The sequence below is a fragment of the Grampus griseus genome, assembly GCF_964374135.1.
Source record: "Grampus griseus genome assembly, chromosome: 16".
In the NCBI taxonomy this organism is placed as follows: domain Eukaryota; kingdom Metazoa; phylum Chordata; class Mammalia; order Artiodactyla; family Delphinidae; genus Grampus; species Grampus griseus.
In genome coordinates this window covers 63,155,176-63,180,237 of record NC_139010.1, presented here as the reverse complement: position 1 = coordinate 63,180,237, position 25,062 = coordinate 63,155,176, and positions in this window count along the sequence as shown.

Here is a 25,062-nt window from a genome sequence, read left to right as displayed (position 1 = left end):
AGGGTACATGTCAATTTTCTATGCTTAGTGTGTATAGGACACAAATGCACACAAATACATAAGCATGGCTTTTGCCTATTTGGATGCTGTGTGAGAGCCAGAGTACGACCAGACTTCAACCTAGCTGGGTCCCAGCTTCAACTGTTTTCATCAGAAATTTTAATCTACAACTCTGGACTTCACTAGGTGATGCCTGACTTCCTTGTCTCTCTGTCTCTACATAGATATGGGATGGTTACAAAAAGTCAGAAGCGCTGGCAGAGGTGGTAAGACTCACCGACATTCTTCTTCCAGCCAGGCAGGTTCTGCCACTATTTCTGGACGGTGTGCTGAAAGAGGAGGTGATATGTACCACTACCAGGCTGACCCAATGGAAGCTCATGTTCAAACCTTCCCAGCGTTGTTCTACCTGCAACATTGACAAAAGAGGCCATAAGTCCTGGATGGTGCCGCTCCTAGATGGAATGTTTAATCCAACTGGATACTTGAGTCAACACATGGAGAGCTGCCTGCAACTACAGTGGACCTGGTGTGCAAGATAAATACAGAAATAAATCTTTGATATGTTTATCCAGTGATTTGGGGGATTTTTGTTGCCATGACATAAACCTATCCTCTCCTAACTAAAGTGAAGAATATCAGCCTTATAGTTTACAAATCCTGGAGCAAGAGAATGTTTCTCCCAATAGTTTTGGCAATGTCTTGGATAGGATTCTTTTTTTTTTTTTTTTTAGTAGAGAAAGAATACAGTTTTATTACTGAATGGGTATTAAATCAGAGTGATACACATCACAGGCAACCTACTAAGAGATCACAAAGACAGAAAGAAAGCTGCCCCTTTTATAAAGTCAAGCAGTAGATACAACCCATTACATACATGTTTTCAAGGTAAACAGTAACTAATCCTCAGGTCAGAGGACTTGATAGCACCATCTGTCACACAGTTCACCCTGAATTTTCCTGGTAATTGAGGTGACCATCTATGTTAGCTAATTAGCTTTACCCAGAGGAAAAACAAATTCTTACGCCTTTATAACAGAAAGTGGCTTTTACAGCTTGGAGTTCAGTGTTCACTGACGTTGGATAGGATTCTTATAGTCCCATTTGAGTCAAATGACCATTCCTGAACCATCACTGTGCCCACTGTGATTAACCTAATTGGCTAGTCCTATCCTATGTCATGACCTATAACCTAGATGGAGAAGAAAGGAGCAGAATATACCCAACATCATCATCTGGACTGAAAATGACCACTAGGGAATGATGGAGGAATGGCTCTCCAAAGTACACTGTATTTATACAGTGGGATGTTGATAGCTTCGGAGACTCATCTCTTGCTGACATGCAGTCATCTTGCTATAATAACTGTTGTCGACAGGAGTCACATTTGCTTCTCTCAAGTGCTTAAGGGGCAATTTGGCTTTTTACTTCTGTTGTCATCACTTTACGAAGAAAGTGAACCCACATGGTTGGGAGTAGAGAAAGCTGTGAAAACCTAAGAATTAGACCTAACCTTTTATTTCCTTCTATCAGCTCTATGCAGTGTCTCCCCTCCAATTCAATTCAACAAAGCCATATAGAAATGCTGAGGAGGCAGCCAGTGGGACACAGTACGGGAACAATCTGCTTAGTCTAAGTGGGAACCTGGAACAAGGAGTAGTTCTGATTTTCAAAAGCAGGAAAAAATTGCTGGGGAAGATGGCGGAAGAGTAAGACACGGAGATCACCTTCCTCCCCACAGATACACCAGAAATACATCTACACGTGGAACAACTCCTACAGAACACCTACTGAACGCTGGCAGAAGACCTCAGACCTCCCAAAAGGCAAGAAACCCCCCACGTACCTGGGTAGGGCAAAAGAAAAAAGAATAAACAGAGACAAAAGGATAGGGCCGGGACCTGCACCAGTGGGAGGGAGCTGTGAACGAGGAAAGGTTTGCACTCACTAGGAAGCCCCTATGCGGGCGGACTCTGCGGGAGGCGGAGGGGGAAAGCTTCGGAGCCGCGGAGGAGAGCACAGCAACAGGGGTGTGGAGGGCAAAGCAGAGAGATTCCCGCAGAGAGGATAGGTGCCGACCGGCACTCACCAGGCCGAGAGGCTTGTCTGCTCACCTGACGGGGCGGGCGGGGGCTGGGAGCTGAGGCTCGGGCTTCGGTCAGAGCGCTGGGAAAGGACTGGGGTTGGCGGCGTGAACACAGCCTGCAGGGGGTTAGTGCGCCACGGCTAGCCGGGAGGGAGTCCGGGGAAAAGTCTGGACCTGCCGAAGAGGCAAGAGACTTTTTCTTCCCTCTTTGTTTCCAGGTGCACGAAGAGAGGGGATTAAGAGCGCTGCTTAAAGGAGCTCCAGAGATGGGCGCGAGCCGCGGCTAAAAGCGCGGACCCCAGAGACGGGCATAGACGCTAAGGCTGCTGCTGCCGCCACCAAGCGGCCTGTGTGCGAGCACAGGTCACTATCCACACCCCTCTTCCGGGGAGCCTGGGCAGCCCGCCACTGCCGCGGTCCCAGGATCCAGTCCACCGGAAGAATGCACGGCGCGCCTCAGGCTGGTGCAACGTCATGCCGGCCTCTGCCTCCGCAGGCTCGCCCCGCACTCCGTGCCCCTCCCTCCCCCCAGCCTGAGTGAGGCAGAGGCCCCGAATCAGCAGCTCCTTTAACCCTGTCCTGTCGGAGCGAAGAACACACGCCCTCCGGTGACGTACACGCAGAGGCGGGGCCAAATCCAAAGCTGAGCCCCTGGGAGCCGTGAGAACAAAGAAGAGAAAGGGAAACCTCTCCCAGCAGCCTCAGGAGCAGCGGATTAAAGCTCCACAATCAACTTGATGTACCCTGCATCTGTGGAATACCTGAATAGACAACGAGTCATCCCAAATTAAGGAGGTAGACTCTGAGAGGAAGATTTATGATTTTTTTCCCCATTTCCTCTTTTTGTGAGTGTGTATGTGTATGCTTCTGCGAGAGATTTTGTCTGTATAGCTTTGCTTCCACCATTTGTCCTAGGGTTCTAGCCGTCCGTTTTTTTTTATTCTTGTTTTTTTTTAATTTTTTTCTTAATAATTATATTTTGGTTTGATAACTTTATTTTATTTTACCTTTTTTCTTTCTTTCTTTCTTCCCTCCTTCCCTCCTTTAGACAACGAATCATCCCAAATTGAGGAGGTGGACTTTGAGAGCAAGATTTATGATTTTTTCCCCTTTCCCTCTTTTTATGCTTCTGTGTGAGATTATCTCTGTATAGCTTTGCTTCCACCATTTGTCCTAGGGTTCTATCCATCCATTTTTGTTTTTTAATTTTTTTCTTTTTTTCTCTTAAAAATTACTTTTTTATTTTAATAACTTTATTATATTTTATCTTACATTATTTTATTTCAGTTTATCTTCTTTCTTTCTTTTTTTCGTTCCCTCCTTCCTTTCTTCCTTCCTTCCTTCCTCCCTCCCTCCCTCCCTCGTTTCTTTCTTTCTTTCTACTTCTACTAATTCTTTCTTTCTACTTTATCTCCCTTTTATTCTGAGCCGAGTGGATGAAAGGCTCTTGGTGCTGCAGCCAGGAGTCAGTGCTGTGCCTCTGAGGTGGGAGAGCCAACTTCAGGACACTGGTCCACAAGACACCTCCCAGCTCCACATAATATCAAACAGGGAAAATCTCCCAGAGATCTCCATCTCAACACCAGCGCCCAGCTTCACTCAACGACCAGCAACCTACAGTGCTGGATATCCGATGCCGAACAACTAGCAAGAAAGGAACACAACCCCACCCATTAGCAGAAAGGCTGCCTAAAATCATAAAAAGTCCACAGACACCCCAAAACACACCACCAGACGTGGACCTGCCCACCAGAAAGACAAGATCCAGCCTCATCCACCAGAACACAGGCACTAGTCCCCTCCACCAGGAAGCCTACATAACCCAGTGAACCAAACTTACTACTGGGGACAGACACCAAAAACAACGGGAACTACGAACCTGCAGCCTGCAAAAAGGAGACCCCAAACACAGTAAGATAAGCAAAATGAGAAGACAGAAAAACACACAGCAGATGAAGGAGCAAGATAAAAACCCACCAGACCTAACAAATGAAGAGGAAATAGGTAGTCTACCTGAAAAAGAATTCAGAATAATGATAGTAAAGATGATCCAGAATATTGGAAATAGAATAGACAAAATGCAAGAAACATTTAACAAGGATCTAGAAGAACTAAAGATGAAACAAACAACGATGAACAACACAATAAATGACATTAAAAATACTCTAGATGGGATCAATAGCAGAATAACTGAGGCAGAAGAACGGATAAGTGACCTGGAAGATAAAATAGTGGAAATAACTCCTACAGAGCAGAATAAAGAAAAAAGAATGAAAAGAACTGAGGACAGTCTCAGAGACCTCTGGGACAACATTAAATGCACGAACATTCGAATTATAGGGGTTCCAGAAGAAGAAGAGGAAAAGAAAGGGACTGAGAAAATATTTGAAGAGATTATAGTTGAAAACTTCCCTAATATGGGAAAGGAAATAGTTAATCAAGTCCAGGAAGCACAGAGAGTCCCATACAGGATAAATCCAAGGAGAAACGCTCCAAGACACATATTAATCAAACTGTCAAAAATTAAATACAAAGAAAACAGTAAAAGCAGGAAGGGAAAAACAACAAATAACACACAAGGGAATCCCCATAAGGTTAACAGCTGATCTTTCAGTAGAAACTCTGCAAGCCAGAAGGGACTGGCAGGACATATTTAAAGTGATGAAGGAGAAAAACCTGCAACCAAGATTACTCTACCCAGCAAGGATCTCATTCAGATTTGATGGAGAAATTGAAACCTTTACAGACAAGCAAAAACTCAGAGAGTTCCTTTACAACAAATGCTAAAGGAACTTCGCTAGGCAAGAAACACAAGAGAAGGAAAAGACCTACAATAACGAACCCAAAACAATTAAGAAAACGGAAATAGGAACATACATATTGATAATTACGTTAAATGTAAATGGACTAAATGCTCCCACCAAAAGACACAGATTGGCTGAATGGATACAAAAACAAGACCCATGTATTTGCTGTCTAAAAGAGACCCATTTCAGACCTAGAGACACATACAGACTGAAAGTAAGGGGGTGGAAAAGATATTTCATGCAAATGGAAACCAAAAGAAAGCTGGAGTAGCAGTACTCATATCAGACAAAATAGACTTTAAAATAAAAACTATTCGAAGGACAAAGAAGGACACTACATAATGATCAAGGGATCAATCTAAGAAAAAGATATAACAATTGTAAATATTTATGCACCCAATGTAGGAGCACCTCAATACATAAGGCAAATACTAACAGCCATAAAAGGGGAAATCGACAGTAACCCATTCATACTAGGGGACTTTAACACCCCAATGGACAGATCATCCAAAATGAAAATAAATAACGAAACACAAGCTCCAAATGATACATGAAACAAGATGGACTTAATTGATATTTATAGGACATTCCATCTAAAAACAACAGAATACACATTCTTCTGAAGTGCTCATGGAACATTCTCCAGGATAGATCATATCTTGGGTCACAAATCAAGCCTTGGTAAATTTAAGAAAATTGAAATTGTATCAAGTATCTTTTCTGACCACAACGCTTTGAGACTATATGTCAATTACAGGAAAAAATCTGTAAAAAGTACAAACACATGGAGGCTAAACAATACACTACTTAATAACGAAGTTATCACTGAAGAAATCAAAGAGGAAATAAAAAAATACCTAGAAACAAATGACAATGGAGACACGACGACCCAAAATCTATGGGATTCAGCAAAAGCAGTTCTAAGAGGGAAGTTTATAGCAATACAATCCTACCTTAAGAAACAGGAAACGTCTCAAATAAACAACCTAACCTTACACCTAAAGCAATTACAGAAAGAAGAACAAAAAAACCCCAAAGTTAGCAGAAGGAAAGAAATCATAAAAATCAGATCAGAAATAAATGAAAAAGAAATGAAGGAAACGATAGCAAAGATCAATAAAACTAAAAGCTGGTTCTTTGAGAAGATAAACAAAATTGATAAACCATTAGCCAGACTCATCAAGAAAAAAAGGGAGAAGACTCAAATCAATACAATTAGAAATGAAAAAGGAGAAGAAACAACTGATACTGCAGAAATACAAAAGATCATGAGAGATTACTACAAGCAACTCTATGCCAATAAAATGGACAACCTGGAAGAAATGGACAAATTCTTAGAAATGTACAACCTGCCAAGACTGAATCAGGAAGAAATAGAAAATATGAACAGACCAATCACAAGCACTGAAATTGAAACTGTGATTAAAAATCTTCCAACAAACAAAAGCCCAGGCCCAGACGGCTTCACAGGCGAATTCTATCAAACATTCAGAGAAGAGCTAACACCTATCCCTCTCACACTCTTCCAGAATATAGCAGAGGGAGGAACACTCCCAAACTCATTCTACAAGGCCACCATCACCCTGATACCAAAACCAGACAAGGATGTCACAAAGAAAGAAAACTACAGGCCAATATCACTGATGAACATAGATGCAAAAATCCTAAACAAAATACTAGCAAACAGAATCCAACAGCACATTAAACGGATCATACCTCATGATCAAGTGGGGTTTATTCCAGGAATGCAAGGATTCTTCAATATACGCAAATCAATCAATGTGATACACCATATTAACAAATTGAAGGAGAAAAACCATATGATCATCTCAATAGATGCAGAGAAAGCTTTCAACAAAATTCAACACCAATTTATGATAAAAACCCTGCAGAAAGTAGGCATAGAGGGAACTTTCCTCAACATAATAAAGGCCATACATGACAAACCCACAGCCAACATCATCCTCAATGGTGAAAAACTGAAACCATTTCCACTAAGATCAGGAACAAGACAAGGTTGCCCACTCTCACCACTCTTATTCAACATAGTTTTGGAAGTTTTAGCCACAGCAATCAGAGAAGAAAAGGAAATAAAAGGAATCCAAATTGGAAAAGAAGAAGTAAAGCTGTCACTGTTTGCAGATGACATGATACTATACATAGAGAATCCTAAAGATCCTACCAGAAAACTACTAGAGCTAATCAATGAATTTGGTAAAGTAGCAGGATACAAAATTAATGCACAGAAATCTCTTGCATTCCTATATGCTAATGATGAGAAATCTGAAAGAGAAATTAAGGAAAGACTCCCATTTACCACTGCAACAAAAAGAATAAAGTATCTAGGAATAAACCTACCTAAGGAGACAAAAGACCTGTATGCAGAAAATTATAAGACACTGATGAAAGAAATTAAAGATGATACAAACAGATGGAGAGATATACCATGTTCCTGGATTAGAAGAATCAACATTGTGAAAATGACTCTACTACCCAAAGCAATCTATAGATTCAATGCAATCCCTATCAAACTACCACTGGCATTTTTCACAGAACTAGAACAAAAAATGTCACAATTTGTATGGAAACACAAAAGACCCCGAATAGCCAAAGCAATCTTGAGAAAGAAAAATGGAGCTGGAGGAATCAGGCTCCCTGACTTCAGACTATACTACAAAGCTACAGTAATCAAGACAGTATGGTACTGGCACAAAAACAGAAAGATAGATCAATGGAACAGGATAGAAAGCCCAGAGATAAACCCACACACATATGGTCACCTTATCTTTGATAAAGGAGGCAGGAATGTACAGTGTAGAAAGGACAGCCTCTTCAATAAGTGGTGCTGGGAAAACTGGACATGTACATGTAAAAGTATGAGATTAGATCACTCCCTAACACCGTACACAAAAATAAGCTCAAAATGGATTAAAGACCTAAATGTAAGGCCGGAAACTATCAAACTCTTAGAGGAAAACATAGGCAGAACACTCTATGACATAAATCACAGCAAGATACTTTGCGACCCACCTCCTAGAGAAATGGAAATAAAAACAAAAATAAACAAATGGGACCTAATGAAACTTCAAAGCTTTTGCACAGCAAAGGGAACCATAAACAAGACCAAAAGACAACCCTCAGAATGGGAGAAAATATTTGCAAATGAAGCAACTGACAAAGGATTAATCTCCAAAATTTATAAGCAGCTCATGCAACTCAATAACAAAAAAACAAGCAACCCAATCTAACAATGGACAGAAGACCTAAATAGACATTTCTCCAAAGATATACAGTCTGCCAACAAACACATGAAAGAATGCTGAACATCATTAATCATTAGAGAAATGCAAATCAAAACTACAATGAGATATCATCTCACACCAGTCAGAATGGCCATCATCAAAAAATCCAGAAACAATAAATGCTGCAGAGGGTGTAGAGAAAAGGGAACCCTCTTGCACTGTTGGTGGGAATGTAAATTGGTACAGCCACTGTGGAGAACAGTATGGAGGTTCCTTAAAAAACTAAAAATAGAACTACCATATGACCCAGCAATCCCACTACTGAGCATATACCCTGAGAAAACAATAATTCAAAAAGAGTCATGTACCAAAATGTTCATTGCAGCTCTATTTACAATAGCCTGGAGATGGAAACAACCTAAGTGTCCATCAACAGATGAATGGATAAAGAAGATGTGGCACATATATACAATGGAATATTACTCAGCCATAGAAAGAAACGAAATTGAGTTATTTGTAATGAGGTGGATAGACCTAGAGTCTGTCATACAGAGTGAAGTAAGTCAGAAAGAGAAAGACAAATACCGTATGCTAACAATATATATGGAATTTAAGAAAAAAATATATCATGAAGAACCTAGGGGTAAGACAGGAATTAAGACACAGACCTACTAGAGAATGGATTGAGGATATGGGGAGGGGGAAGGGTAAGTTGTGACAAAGCGAGAGAGTGGCATGAACATATATACACTACCAAATATAAGGTAGATAGCTAGTGGGAAGGAGCCGCATAGCACAGGGAGATCAGGTTGGTGCTTTGTGACCACCTAGAGGGGTGGGATAGGGAGGGTGGGAGGGAAGGAGATGTAAGAGGGAAGAGATATGGGGACATATGTATATGTATAACTGATTCACTTTGTTATGAAGCAGAAACTAACACACCATTGTAAAGCAATTATACTCCAATAAAGATGTAAAAAAAAAAAAAAAAAAGCAGGAAAAATTGAAAGGAAAAAGCAGCAGTCAGAATGGGCCTGGAATGATTATGAGGATGCCTATGGTTAGAAAAGAAATGAAATGGCATTCCAGCCTCAGAGACCAGCATGAAGAAAGAAGCGAAAATTTGTGTGGTCGCTGGGATGGTAAGGTATGGAGTCAACAGGCATGGTCCTAGCAGGAAGCAAATGATAGGCTTGTTCAAAAGCAAAATTCAACCAAGGAAACTTAAGATTTAATTGACTTTATTCAACGATATCGAGAATCGGGCAGGATCCAATCCAGCAAACTGAAACGATCTCTAAGGAGTTATGCAAAATCAAAGGCTTTTATAGACAGAAGGGGGTAGAGCCAAGGAATAAGGAGATTACTTCATCTTTCTTCGGGGAGTGGAAGGGGTGTGTCAGGTAGGTTACCTCAATACTGCTGACCAGGAAATTCCACACTGACTGGGTAAGACTACATTCCTGGTAGAAGTTGAAATTTGCAATTAGGTTAGGTATTAAGTATTGGTTTGCTGATGTGGGGCTCAGCACAAGTGTCTTCATTTGGGGCCTATTGTTTCTTTTAACAGGCTAAAAAGAATGACTGAAGAGAGTCTAATGGGGACTTTTGCAACGTATTTGGAAGGGTTACATGAAATTGTGGAACACGCCGTGGCAGCAATAGTAGGAAGCAGTTAAGACAGGAAGAGGCAAGGCGAACAAAACCTACAGAAATGTATAGCTGTAGAGGAAGGCCAGCTGACAGGAGTTTTGGCCTTTCATAGAGAAATGATCCCATTGCCAGCACAGCCTGGCAAAGACAGACGGCTCAGGGAATAATGACCCCAGCCTCCAGTACTCTGACTCTGATATTTCTCTGCTGTCTCCCATTGGCCAAACACAGTGGGAAGCTCAGCTGGGATCCTCTGTGGAGATGAGCCTCCTGAGTCCCGGAGCAGGATAGACAAGATGGAGATGTGCAGGGATGAGAGTGAATTGCAGCACAGAAGAAGAGAAGGGTGGAGTTCGAGATGAGCCTGGAAAGGTGGTTTGCAGCAAGGAAACAGAAGGGGGCAACCTATTATGAAAAAGAGGCACCCTAGATTTTGATCACTCTGGAAAAAGTACAAGATATACATGGCACACAGTATTTCTGGAAAGCTCTCTTATAGGACTGTTCTCTCAAATATTACCAATTGTTATACGTTTAAAAAGACCCTGAAGTCAGATAACCTGTGGCAACATAACACAAGTTAATTAGGTATTGTAAGAAAGTTTCTTAGGTCTTTTAATACACTAATGTACACCATGAATGTGAAAAAGTGAAATATAATAATGTAGTATTTCCAAAATACATTTAACCATTAAACTTTTTAAAATAGAACATCTCTTGGTAATACCTAGAGCTCAGTAGGGCCAACTGAGAAATTACAACTTGGCATAAACTTGCTTACTCTGTTGTGCTTTATGATATGTTTTATACTTAACTCTCTATCTTTTCAGTTATTTGAGGACAGGAAGGTGCCTTCTAAACCTTTTCAATCTGAAGCAATTTGCGTATTGCTAGGGGGTTGGAGATGGTGAGTAGAGAAGAGACCTCTATCTGAAAATGATTAAAGAGTCAAAGTGGAGAACTGAGACATGCAGGTAAGTCTGTAGTGTACGTAGGAGGGTCATGGAAGAACAGTGGTCGGGGAGGTGCATGGTACTTTTCAAAAGAGCAAGCCACAGGGAGGAATAAATTTGGGAATTAAAGTTGTACAGACCTTCAAAACGGCACGGTAGCCACACAGGGAGGAATTGTGACCAGTTTGCCAAAGCTGTAAGCATTTCTATGGGACAGAGAACAAAAACATCCATGAGGATGAATAAAATTCATTCCCCCAAAAGCATGTCCCTTTTTAAGTCCCAGGCTCCTTCACCTGTGTTCATTTGTTTTTTATTCTAAATGTATATGAGTGTTGTGCTTAGGATCGATTTCCTGGAAAGCCACTTTAACTAGTGAAGATTCAACAGTCATGTTCCACTGATTGAAGGATGATGGAATAATTTATCAGTATATTACTCAATGATTCAATGAAAAAACATATGTATGAAGTACCTACTATTTACACAGAATCATGTTGTCTAATCACGTCCCCCATATTCTGGAAATGAAAAGAGTAAAATAGAGTCTGCAGAATGCCAGAAAAGTTTCCAAATGAACGAACCAGGAAGGCAGAGAGGAGAGACACTTTTTGGAATACATATAGTTAGAACAGGACATACATATCTTGTCTGCCTATGTCCCATGTGCAAAGCACAGACAGTGTGCACACAGCCAGTAAATATCTGTCCTCTCACCACTTACCCTGTTCCAACTGCAGCTCAGGGAACCTGCTGTAGCCAATCAACAGCTTATCTGCAAGAGTCTGCAGGGTTCTAGAACTCCCATTCCAAGGGCTAAATGAGAATGCATTTGGATTACTGCAAAGAGTAACCTTGGGTTTGAAAGACCGTTCTGTAATTTTCCGGGGGTAAGGGGATGGGGAGGATATTGCCTGGTGAGCATGCAAGTTTAAAACATCATGCCAATTTCACTAGAATTGCTCAGAAACTCAGCTCTGGTGAACTGCGGATGGCGGAACTTTACACTGTTGGCGGAACTTTACACTGTTGGCGGAAATTTACACTGTTAACAGGAGAGGGGGCTTCTTTAGGAACTGCGCTGACCTTGAGATGACTGAAAATTTGGAGTAAAAGTCTTGATGCAGTTCATCAAATTGGATTCAAATGAAAAGTCTAATGTAGGGCCACTTTAATATCACACAAAGAACTCGTCCCTGAATTTGGGGAAATAAAAGCAGGGGGCACATGTCAGAGTCAGCAAGAGCCAGGGGTATAAGGGGTGGGGGGTGGAAAGGAGAGTGTTTTGTTCTCATTGTATTTATTTTTCTCCTTAATAGAGAATAGAAGGGGGATGGCTTGATGTCTGAGATAATGCAGTGTTTCCTCAATTCAGAGATGGTCATTTGTTCCTGTTTCAAATTTGAACACCTTAAAAATTCAGGGTGAAATCTTACATTTTCTATAAGCTATGGAAGGTCACAGAGTGGTGGCTGTCATTGCCTGGGCACGGACAAACTTGGTTGTAATTCCTTATGACGTGACTAGACCCCTTGACATTTCAGTCAACAAGCTGTTTAAGGATCTTTTGGGAAGGAATATATTATTGTTGGCTTTCCAACAAACGGTTATTGTCTAAAAACCTTCCATTGTCACTTTCTAGTAATGCACCGGTGCCAGAATTTACTGATTAGGTATTAGCAGCACAGAAAAATCTGGAAGACAATCATGGAGCACTGTTGATTAACACATTTAATGGCACAAAGAAGATATTGTGGAGAAAAAAATATGGGTGTTGATGACTCTGAGTCAAAGAGTGATTCCTGGAGACTGACATAAAGCTGCAGAAAAAATGGACAAAATTGTACAATGAGCTAATTTTGCTATTGTTATTTGAAAGGTTTCAGGAAAAACTTGTTGATATCTAGAGAAGAAGAAATGTGTCTGAAGCATACACTGTTTAATGCTTTTGATAAAAAATGGGAAATTCAGCTCTTTAAGGCTATCTTACTGGCAATTTTAAGCTGTAGACCTGTTGAGAAACAATTTTATGTGTTTAGTTATTTCCTCAGTGAATAGGTCAGCAATCTATTATTTGTTGCATGTCTCTTAGGGTAGCATGATCTGAATAATTAAGTCTTTACATAATAGAAAAGTAAAAACCTTTAAATCTATAGCTGACCCATGGGAACAATAATTTAAAATGTATAAAATGTCCCTGCCTTAGTTAAGAGTTTAAATGGATCATAATTTCACTTTTCATTGATGATTGCATCATTACCCACATAAATTCTTGTATATCCATGAGGAAATTGCTACTCTTCTCCAGTCCTTGGTTTCCTCATCTGTGCAATAAGGAAGGGAAGGGTTAACTGGGCAATTTTAAGGTCATTTTATGCCTTGAATGCTTATGCTTTTCTTGTAGAAAAATCGTTAACATTTTAGGCTGAGATTGGGTCACTGATCTTCTCTATATGAAAACTCCAACCTAGAGTGTATTTCTAGGTGCAGTGGAAAGAACAGCACAGCTAGATCCAGCATCTATGTGACCTAGGCCAATTACCAGTTCTGGGCCACAGTTTCCTCATCTGTAAGAGGAGGAACCATACGAAGGGTCCATGAAGCTCTGCTATGATTTTTAAAAAACATAAGTTTAAGCACACAGAGGTTGGTGTAAAATTGGAGACAGACTCTCAGGATTTTTGGCTTACTCTTGTGGAAAATAACTCTAACGTCAAATCTCAACTTATTTTCTAAGCAAACTTCAATTGTGGGATACACATAGAGAGTAAAATTTCTGCCTTGTATTCTCTGCTGCCCTTTCAATGGCTATCCTCTTAGACTTCTCCTACTGTCTGCATCGATGAACTCATCCATTAGTAAATATACACCATGTGCCTATCTTATCCAAGGCATAATTGTAGGAGTTGGCTTTCCTAGCCTAAAGGGACCCAATCTGATCAATTTATTCAAACTAAGGTCAGGGACTCCTAGGAATCCTTGCTGGTTTCTCTCTGGGAAACAATTAAAAACACAGATGACCCTGCTGGTAGTCTGACCTCTGCTCCCTCGGTGATTAACAATCCAATTAACAATGCTAGTTTAGTATTTAGTAGAGAATTACTTGCAGGTGCAAGTATTTGTGAAGATAATTATAAGCCGGATCAGTTTTTGCCTCCTCAGGAGTAATCATATATTTGTGCTTTTCAGTTTCTCTTGTGGGACCACTGGGGGCACAAAAATGTTACTTAAATTCCCAGGATACTTGAAGCCAACAAACAAAATGATTTTTAAAAAATACAGCACCCAAACTTTCTACTGTTTTCAGATCAAAGGAATATTTAGAAACTTCCTACTGATTATCATTTTGCCACTTTTGATTTCTTCTTCTCCAACCATATAAATATTCTAAGTTATATAACCCCATAAATACGATATTTCTACATCCACTTTTGAGTTTAATCACTTAGTATTCATGTGGCACATAGGATTTGTAAATCGCTTCATAATAATTAACTTGTTGAAGAAAAACACAGATGGATATTTTGGTATTCAAATTATACTGAACCCTGGTATTTCCTTTAAATATGTATAAATATATATACCTATAACACCTATTATTTCCAAAATGTTTTATAATTATGAAAATTACAGTGATTTTTTTTTCAATCTGACTTTCTGTTTCTGTATTCCAAAACTCTTATCATTCTAATCTTCCAATTTTGGTGTATTTTGGCAAATAAAAAATTAATTCCTATTTATAAATCTCTTAGCATCGTGGAGATTGGTCTAAAGGCGTTTTGATACAACTTTCCACCAAGGGGGTTAGACTTATCTGGCATTTAAGAAGACCCCCTTGAACAGATATAGAATAAGCACGTTATTATTCCTAATGCTTTATTCCATTTTTACATTGCTGTATGTTCCTGTGGGTTATCTTTCCACATCTCTGAACCAGGCAATCCTGAACAGTAATAATGTTATATCTCCATCTGTGTCCGCCCCCTTCATCCTCCCTCTCCTTTAAATACAGATATCAGGGTAACTATTGTAAATCTCATAAAATTACATCAGTGACACTACAAATCTAATCATAAGAGAGCTTAGCTTAGAACAATAGAAAATAAATACCATTTTATGTTTGTTCAGTAGACATGTATAGTAGAACATGTACCTACAAAAATGTTCATTAAAAGACAAAAATCATTTAAAAATAAAGCAAAAATTAGTGATATGGATTATATATTTCAAAATAAAACTGGGACATCTGATCCAACCCCCAAAAATGGTTTGAGAGAGAAAAAAGGGAAAGAGAACATGAAATAATAACATTATAAATAATAAAGAAAATATGACTGCAGATACATAAGCTATTTGAAAAATTATAAGTAAATACTGAATGATACTTTATAGTCTAGAAAATCTAGAGACTATATTGCAATAGTAGAAACCTGAATGGATATATGTAGAGATATCACAGAGATAGTTATAATTTTAGCACGCTCCATCAAAAGGAACTAGGCCCAGTTTGTTTTACTAGAGATCTGCAACACCCACCATAAGGATGACCTGATTTTTGTATTATTTAAAATTATATCAATAGTAACTGAGTAAAATTCATAAAGCATTTCAGTCAAAAATAAGCCTGAAAACATATGAACATAGTAACATATGAATCTCTTTTAAGAAAAGTAAGTCTTGCAGACCCATGTTTTGATTTACATTTTACTTATATATGTACAAGCTAAAAGTAGGTTAAAATTCCACATTAGTTATAGCTGTACTTTGAACCCTAAAACAAATGCACACAAATTAGATGCATACTTATAAAAAATGATACAATATAGAATATATTTCTAGCCACCCCATGTCAACCACCACATTAAGTGAAATAAGTGGTATAGGATTTGATAGAGGAAAGGCCTATTTTTCTATTTTTAAGTGTCTAAGCTTAACAAAACCGATAATGAGGATGCCTGGTCATATACATATTTTTTAAAAGAATTACGAGTAAGTTCAAGGTTTGGTTGACAAGGTTTAGTTACAAATCATCAGAACTCAATTTTTCAAAAGCCCTGCTAATGAGCAATCTTGCACTCTTCAAACACCAATTTTAATCAGGTACCATACAACCAATCTGCAGATATGCCAATTCACTTGAAAATAAATGAGCATTGTGGTACTTTGAAAGCAGGAATTAAATGGCTATTTTACTTTTACTGCTGGAATAGGAGTAGATAAAATCTTCATTACTTATTTATAGCATCATTTATTTTTACAAATTAATATACTGAGGCAAAGTCTACGTCTGTGCTTCTCATTTCTGGCTGCACTTTAGAAACGTTTGTAAAGATTTTTTTTAAAGTTACGGATGTCCAAGCCCCAACTTTATGGATTCTGATTTACTTAATCTAGAGTTAGGCCCAAGGCTGTATAGGAAGTGCTGGGGACTTCTGAGCCACACAATGTATATACATGCAACTCTAAGACATTATTAACTGCCGTGATTAAATGCTTCTGGGCTTGGTATGCCCCTATTAATGTGTTCTTTAAGAATGACCCAATTCTCACTTTTTTCTATCCCTTGTTGTCTGTACACCTTGTCATTTTCTGATCTAACCTTGGTGAGAATGCCGTCTTAAGCACAAAGGCACAGTAGGACATTGGACCTGATAGAAGTCCTCAGTTGTAGGGTGGTGACCCACATTTTCAAGATTATGCTTAGATGTGTGTAATTTTAGAAGATCATCAAAATAGAACACAATATGGAAGTATCTTACGATGAGACAAAATCTACAGAATACGTGTGTCCTGGGGTTTCAGTTTGAGAAGTTAGAAACCAACATGACATATAAATACATACGCAAATACTCTAGATAACTGATATGAAATTGAGTCCAACTGTACTTTAAAGAAGTGACATATTACTATTAATAAGGATTTTTTACTAGGAAAGTAAATATAGCTTTACCATCAGCAAATCTATTAGTACAATTCACAGCACTAATGATTAAAGGAGAGGGAACACAAGACAATCCAAACAATATTAAAACTTTTTTGATGAAATTCACCCATTTTTAGTAAACTAGGAACAGAAAAAACCACTATGAACTTAATAATTTCTTCCTTAAATCTAGAGCAAACATCACATTTAACAGTGAAATGTTAAAATCATTGGACTTTAAAATCAAGGACAATATTTTAATTGCCCAAAACTATTATTAATCAACAATAACAATCTTGTCGATGAAACAAAAGGTGAGATAATATTTTTGGAAATTAAGTAACAATATGTGTATTCTGCAAGTAATATTAACTATCACCCTGGAAAATCTAAGAGGATCACTTGAGAAATTCTGTGAATAATGAAAGTTTACTTTGGTAAGCTACCCAGATATAAAGGTAACACATGAAAATGAATAGTCTTTCCTTTATGCCAGTAATAACAAATCAGGGAGCATAATGGAAAAAAAGAATTCTTATTCACAATAAAACAAGAGATATAAAATAACTAGACATCAGCCAAAGAAATATTCAAGGTATTCAAAAGAATAAATTGTAATTCTAGTTTCTAGCCAAGATAAGGTTAACTGGAACTGGATTTATCCAATTGCCTTAGCCAGATAATAAAAACTGGAAAAAACAAATTGGACAAAGGTTTTCAAGTATTGGAAAACAGGCAGTGCAGGATCCCCAGGAGAGGAACAGCAAATGAGGTAAGGCCTATAGTTGCCCCTCAGCTTACACCTAGAGAGTGTTTCGAGGCTGAGGTGCAGGAAAGAGGAACCTCAGTGAAGACTGTTGATCTCCTTGAGTTCAGCACTGATGTTGCTTTTTCAAGGAGGCCAATACAGTAAGATTAATCATAAGAAAGAGTACCGTGGAGGAGAGAGATGCAGAGAGAGAGAACCACATTCTGATCCCCCCACAGATCCCCCACCTCCCACTTTCAAGTCTTCAGGTGAGTACCAGTCAGAGCATGTATATGAAGCAACTGCTCAAGGCTTGGGAAAGTACACTCAGTAAAAAGCAGGCAAAGAAATCTACAACACTCACAAAGGGAGAGGAATAATTTGTGTTCCAACCAGCCATATTATCAAATTCTCAAAACACATTGCGCATTACGTAGCACACTCAGAAGAATACTCCCTCCCTATGAAGATATAATTAGTTCAAGACTATAGGTTGCTGTGATGCCACTACAAAAAGCTTAAAAGCAAACCTCATAAGTCATTCTCCAAATAGCTTGACTACATTCCAGAATAAACCTCAAATATATTTGAATAAGTGCAAAAATAGCCAGGACCCAACAATGTAAAATTCATTATACCATCCATAAAAAATTACCAGGCATGAAAAGACACAGGAGAATACAAGCCATAAACAGGAGAAAAATATACCAATCAAAACTGACCTAGAAATAACACATATGATAAAATTAATGCAGCACATTAAAATAGTTACATAACTATATATTGTATATAAAAGAAGGTAAGGGACTATGTGAACATGTTAAGGACATACATGAATATAAAATAAAATGTCCAAACTGAACTTCTTCAGATGAAAATACAATGTCAGAAATGACAAGTACATTGGAATAAGTGAAAAGCAAAGAAGAGAAGCACTGAAGAAGAAAAGATGAATGAACTTGAATACATAGCAATAGGAACTATCCAAAATAAACCACACAGAATAAAAAGACACTTAAAAATGGACAGGACAGGGCTTCCCTGGTGGCGCAGTGGTTGAGAGTCTGCCTGCCAATGAAGGGGACACGGGTTTGTGCCCCAGTCTGGGAAGATCCCACATGCCGCAGAGTGGCTGGGCCCGTGAGCCATGGCCACTGAGCCTGCACGTCAGGAGCCTGTGCTCCGCAATGGGAGAGGCCACAAGAGTGAGAGGCCCGCGTACCGCACAAAGAAAAAAAAAAAAAAAATGGACAGGACATCAATAAAGTGTGGGGCAATTTCAAGCACCCCAAAATGTATAATTGACATCCAAGAGGGAGACCAGAAAATGATTAGAAAAGAAAATTTAATTCCAAACGTTTCCCAAAAGTGATAGAAAATATAAACTCACAGAATCAAGAAGTTTAAGGAACTCCAAGCAAAAGAAACACGAAGAAAACTACACCAGGGAACTATACCAGGGAACATCATAATCTATTTGCTTTAAACCAGTAATGAAGAGAAAATCTTAATCAGATCCACAGAAAAATGACACATATGTACTAAAGAACAAAGATGCAAATGACAACAGACTTCTCATTGGAAACGCAAGCCAGAAGACAGTAGAGAACAATTTTAAAGTTCTGCAGGAAAAGAAACAAAAAAACCTCTGAACCTAGAATTCTAAGAGTTCTATACCAAGGTGAATCCATTTTCAGACATGCAAAAGCTTAAAGAATTTAATAGATTTTACTACAAGAAATATTAAAGGAACTCCTTAAGGCAAAAGAAAAGTGAAAGAGCACCAGAAATGGTAAATTTGTAACTATATCATTTCTCTCTTATTTTTACACAATATCTTTAAAGGTCTAAAGCAAAAATTGTGACAATGCATTGTTCGTTCTATAATAAATAAAAAAGTAAACGAAACCTAGACGTCTGGTCTCAGAGAAAATGACATAGACTCATTTTTCCCTGTCCTAGATGCTGCTCTGCCCAGCCACTTCAAGTAGCCCACTCCACCTGCACCAGCAGAGCAAGAACTTGCCAGAAAGGAACTCCATCCCCCAAATTCCTGCTAAAGTGGGAGTAGGTAGGCCTGCTCCACTTGCACTTGAAACAGACGCCCAGTGTTTCCCATCCTTACACGTTGTGTCAGAAGGAGACAGAAGATTGACATCTCCTTGCCATCCACCTAAGAACAGAATATGACCCAGGACCAACATCTTCTGACATTCCCACCTCCAAAAGAAAGAGACTCAAGTAAGCACCTTCTGTCCCAGCAGTTGACACCAGCAGAGATCCAGTGCAAATCTCATCAGCACTAGGCAGCCTGGAGGACTGACCCAAGAAAGCAGTCATTGAACCATAGGTGAGGCACCTCCTATCCCTCACCTGGCAGCACCTAGGCACAGGGAAGTGCACTTTGCCTCTGCAGGCAGCATCAGCTGGGATGGAGCAGAAGCCCCAGTGGCACCAGGTGAACAAAGCAGACCATGATAGCACTGCAAGGTTTCAAAACCAAACTGTCATTGAAACAATAGATCACAAAAGTGGGACAGCATACCTGCTAAAGCTAAATGGGATTGCTTCTTGCTAAAACAGAAGATTTAAACAGGATTTAGAATCTCCTAACATAAACTCCAAAACGTCCAGGATTCAATTGAAAAATCATTCATCATAACCAGACATAAATGAGAAAAGTATATTCTGACTGTAATGGAAATAAATTAGAAATCAATAACAATACTGTCTGAAAAATCCATCAAATATGGAAACTAAATCAAATATCTCTATATATCCATTGAGTCAAAAAGGAAATTAAAATAGATGTTATTTCGAACTAAATGAAATTGAAAACACAACATATCAAAATTTGTGAGATGCAAGTAAAGCAGTAATTAGAGAAAATTTTATAACACTAATTGCCTATTGTATAAAGTAGGACTGCAAAGCAATGAGCTAATCTTCCACTTTAAGAAATTAGAGAAAATTAATCCCAAAGTAAGGAACACAAAGATAAATTAAAGGTAAGAGCGGAAATAAATGAAAACAGAAAAACAGACAAATGAAAGAAACCGAAAGTATGTCTTTGAGAAAGATCAATACAATGGATAAACTTAGATCCAGACTGATGAAGAATTAAAAAAAAAAAAAGACCGACAATACAAATTATCAATATCAACATAAAAATGAAAGGGGAGGGATATTACTAAAGAGTCTTAGGACGTTGAAAGGATAATAAAACAATATTATAAATAACCTATGAGAATAAAATGACCAACTTAGATGAAATGGACAAATTCACTGAAAGATATAAACTACCAAAACTCAGTCAAGAAGAAATAAACTAATAGCCCTATATCTAGTAAATAAATTGAATTAATAGATAAAAACCTTTCCACAATGAAAACGTTGGGCACAGATGGTGTCACTCTTGAATTGTAACAAATATTTAAGGAGAAATAATGACAATCTAGATAAATTATTCTCCAAATTAGAGTTTAAAACACTTTCCAACTCATTTAATGAGACCAGAATTATCCTGATATTACAAAGATATAAGAAAGCTGTATACAAATGCCCCTCATGAACTTAGACTCAATAATTCTCTTTTAAAATCTAGCAAATCAGTTCCAATAATATATAAAAATTATAATACACCATGACTAAGCAGGAGGCTATCCTGGGAAGGCGAGTTTGGTTTAATATACAATTCACCTTTATCACCAAGATAAAGAAGAAATGCCATAGGATCAGCTCAATAGATTCAGAAGGAAAATATTTGGCAAACTCCAACATTCATTCTGATAAAACTTCTCAGAAAACTAGGAATTAAAAGGACCTATCTCAACTTGATAGAATACATCTCCAAAAACTCTACAGCTAACATTATAACATTTAAAGACAATGTTTTCCTGCATGATCAAAAACAAGTCAAGAAATTAAGAGTAATAGAGCTTCAGAGAAGGCTGAATTCTCAATCCTATAAAGTCTCTGATACCAATATCAACACTCTAATAGCAACAGGAGATGAAGTTCAGAGCCTTTGACTCCAGGATTACCCTCAATCTGCAGGGTCTTCTGAAGCAGTTCTCTGTCTTTTGTTAAAAGACAGTAGACTCACTTTCCTTGAAGAATAAGGAGAGGCTTTATTTAGACAAGGTGCTTTATAATCCATCACTGATGGTAGAAGACAGCACAAGTCTCAGAGAAGTGGCCATTCTAGGTTGAATGCAGTCATCCCTGGGTATCCGTGGGGGATTGGTTCTAGGACCCCTGCAGATACCAAAAGCCCCTTATATAAAATGGCATAGCATTTGCATATAACCTAAGCACATCCTCTCCTATATTTTAAACCATCTCTATGTTACTTATAATACCTAATAGGATGTAAATACTATGTAAATAATTGTTAATACAATGTAAATGCTATGTAAATCGTTTCAAGCATGTGTCAAATTTAAGTTTTGCTTTTTGGAACTTTCTGGAATTTTTTCTCCTACTATTTTTGTTCTGTGGTTGGTTGACTCTGCAGGTGTGGAACCTGTGGATACTACACCAGCAGATGATATTCTGTAGGAAAGTTCAGCAGATGCATTCTTTACCAAAGTAATAAGGAATGTGCTGATGAGAGGGCTGCCAGCATCACTGAGAATCTCACTGGTGGCAGAGCAGCTGGTATGATTCTGTTATAGAACCGGGCACCCTGATTGCAGTAGAACATGACAAAGTCCCCAAATAACAGAGGCTAGGTAGCAGTGCCTTACCATCTAAATCAAGTGGGTACAATGATCTCAGTAATCACCAAAATCAGTGGCACAGAAGCCCAACCTACAAAGAGCTATGGAGATGATTAGAGAACATGGTATCCCTAGAGGCAACATAGATGGCAATCCAATGAGGATACTGCTTAATTTATACAATCCAATGAAATCAAGAATGGATGAACTTAAGGTTGAGGATGGACACACAAATAAAATAATATGACCCCTTAACCAGTGTCCAGACCTGAGCCATTTTTCATACGCAGAACCCACAGAATGAAGAAGATATAGGATCTTTTCAAAGGTCTCTGAAATAGTGCTACAAGTTAATTCAGTAATAATTTCTCAGAGACCTTTTCGGTCACTTAGGTGAACATAGATAAAGAGAAATATTCAGGATTATGAGTATTAGACATATGGATTTTTAGACACATGATCTGAATCGACATTGATACCTATGACCTCCAGTCAGAGTGGGAGCATATGGGATGCAGGTAATAAATGAAGTTCTGGCCCAGGGCTGATTCACAATGGATCCCCTGTGTCCACCCACAAACTTGGTTTTTCTTGGTCTCTAAAAGTATTTTTGGAATGGACATGCTTGTAGTTGTCAGAATCCTAACACTGGTTTCTAGACTTAGGGTAAGAACTACTGTATTGGGGGTAGAGTAAATGGATACTTTGGAGATACGTCGCCACCCACTCACCCACCAAAAAAAGATAATAATTAAAAAACAATAGTGTTACCAAACCAGGTTCATCTTACCGTATGCACAACAAGCCAAGACGCTGAGACGCTGAGGTTCGCAGCAAAAAAAAAAAGGTTTATTGGCAAGGCAGCCAAGCGTAGAGAGGGGAGAACAACCTCAAATCTGCCTCCCGGAAGGAAAGTGGCTTGGAGTATTTATGCGCTAACGAACAAAGAAGCAGGGCGGGCTGAAGCGTGGGGAACGGGGGCGGCATGGGGAAAGGTGCTTGGGAAAAGCTGTGGTAATTGTTCTGCGCAGGCCTAACTAAGCTACAGGGCTCTGCACATTCAAAAGGTCACCCAGAGGACACCGGCACATGCCCAGTTGAAGGGTCAGTGGTCCTCTTCAGTATTAACCAGCTTAGCTTGAACCAGACGCAGCTGACTCCAAGTTCCTAGAAAACAACTCAGGCAAACATCTTATTGTTTAGACTACGGGCTACTCGGAGGACATGCAAATCTTAAAACAACCTTATTAGTGAAGCCGGTGAAGTGGATTTGTCTAATCATTATGCACAGTTTCAAGAGGTGAAATGACACATACAGCGCCACCCTCAAATACATAAAGGAGGAAGTCAGTCCCTGTCATATCTTCATTTAATTCACCACTACGGCCCCCAAAATAACACGGATCATAGGATGGGGAAGAACGTAACTGTAGAATTAAGCAAGTAGTAACTCCAGCTGAGATTGACCATTGCCACCTGCGTGTGGAATGCGGCCACTGACCTGGCGCATCGCAGCATAGCCTTCTGCCGTTGTCAACAAATCCATCTGCAGCAGAGAACTACACTCTGTTCAAAATGCACAAGGCATGCTACTAGACCCTGACAGACATTGAGTTTTTGAACACCAGACATCAAATGATGATATGGCCACAGCTGCCCATTATGAACTGAATTCTTTCAGACCAACCAAATCATAAGACTAGGTGGGCCAAGCAGCACTCCTGTAATATGAAAGTGGCATAGATTTCCCAGAAATCTACAAAAATAAAACTAAATAAGTTCACAGGATATGAACTCAACATACAAAAATCATTTATTTCTATGTACTAATAATGAACATGTGGAAACTGTAATTTAAAACATATTACCATTTATAATCACTCAAAATATGAACTACTTGGGTATAAATCTAATAAAACATGTACAGTACTTACATGGTGAAAACTAAAAAATATTGATGAAAGCTACCAAAGATAGCTTGGAAAGACATATTATATTTATGGGGAGACATTATATTTATGGATTGGAAGACTCAACCTAGAAAAGATGTTAAATTCTCCCCAAATTGATACGCAGGTTTAATGCAATTCCCATAAAAATGTAAGCGATATTTTTATGGACATAAGATCATTCTAAAATATTTTTGGAAAGACAAAGGAGCTACAACAGCTAAAACAATTCTGGAGAAAAATGTAAATAAAGTGGGAGGACTCACTCTACCCAATTTCAGGACTTCTTATATAGCTACAGTAATCAAGACTGAAGAATTGGTGAACAGACACACAGACATCAATAGACAGAATAGAGAACTAACAAATAGTGCCACACAGGTATGGTCACCTGATCTTCGACAAAGTTGCAAAACAATTCATTGAAAGAATGATAGTCTTTTGGCAAAAGGTATTAAAGCAATTGGAAATTCAATGATATGCTAATAGTAATAATAATAATAAATCCTAACTTAAACCTTACACTTTACACAAAGATTAACTCAAAGTGGATCATAGATTTAAATGTAGGATGTAGAATTATACAACTTTTAGAAGATCACATAGGAGAAAATCTTTGGGAATTAGGATTTGCTAGAGTTCTTAGACAAAGCACCGAAACCCCTATGTATAAAAGCAAAAAAAGCTAATTTGTACTTCATCAAAAGTTAAAACTTTTGTTCTTATAAAAACCATGTTAAGAGAATGAAAAGACAAGTTATAGACTTGGAAAAAATATTTACAAACCACATCTCTGACAATGGATTTATACCTAAAATATATAATGAACTCTCAAAATTCAACATAAAAATACAAATAGTTCAATTAGAAATGGGGTAAAAAATATGAAGATGATACATGGAGGCAAATAGGTACATGAAAAATTATTCAATGTCACTAACTATTAGGCAGATTCAAGTAAGAATATGTTGAAATATTGC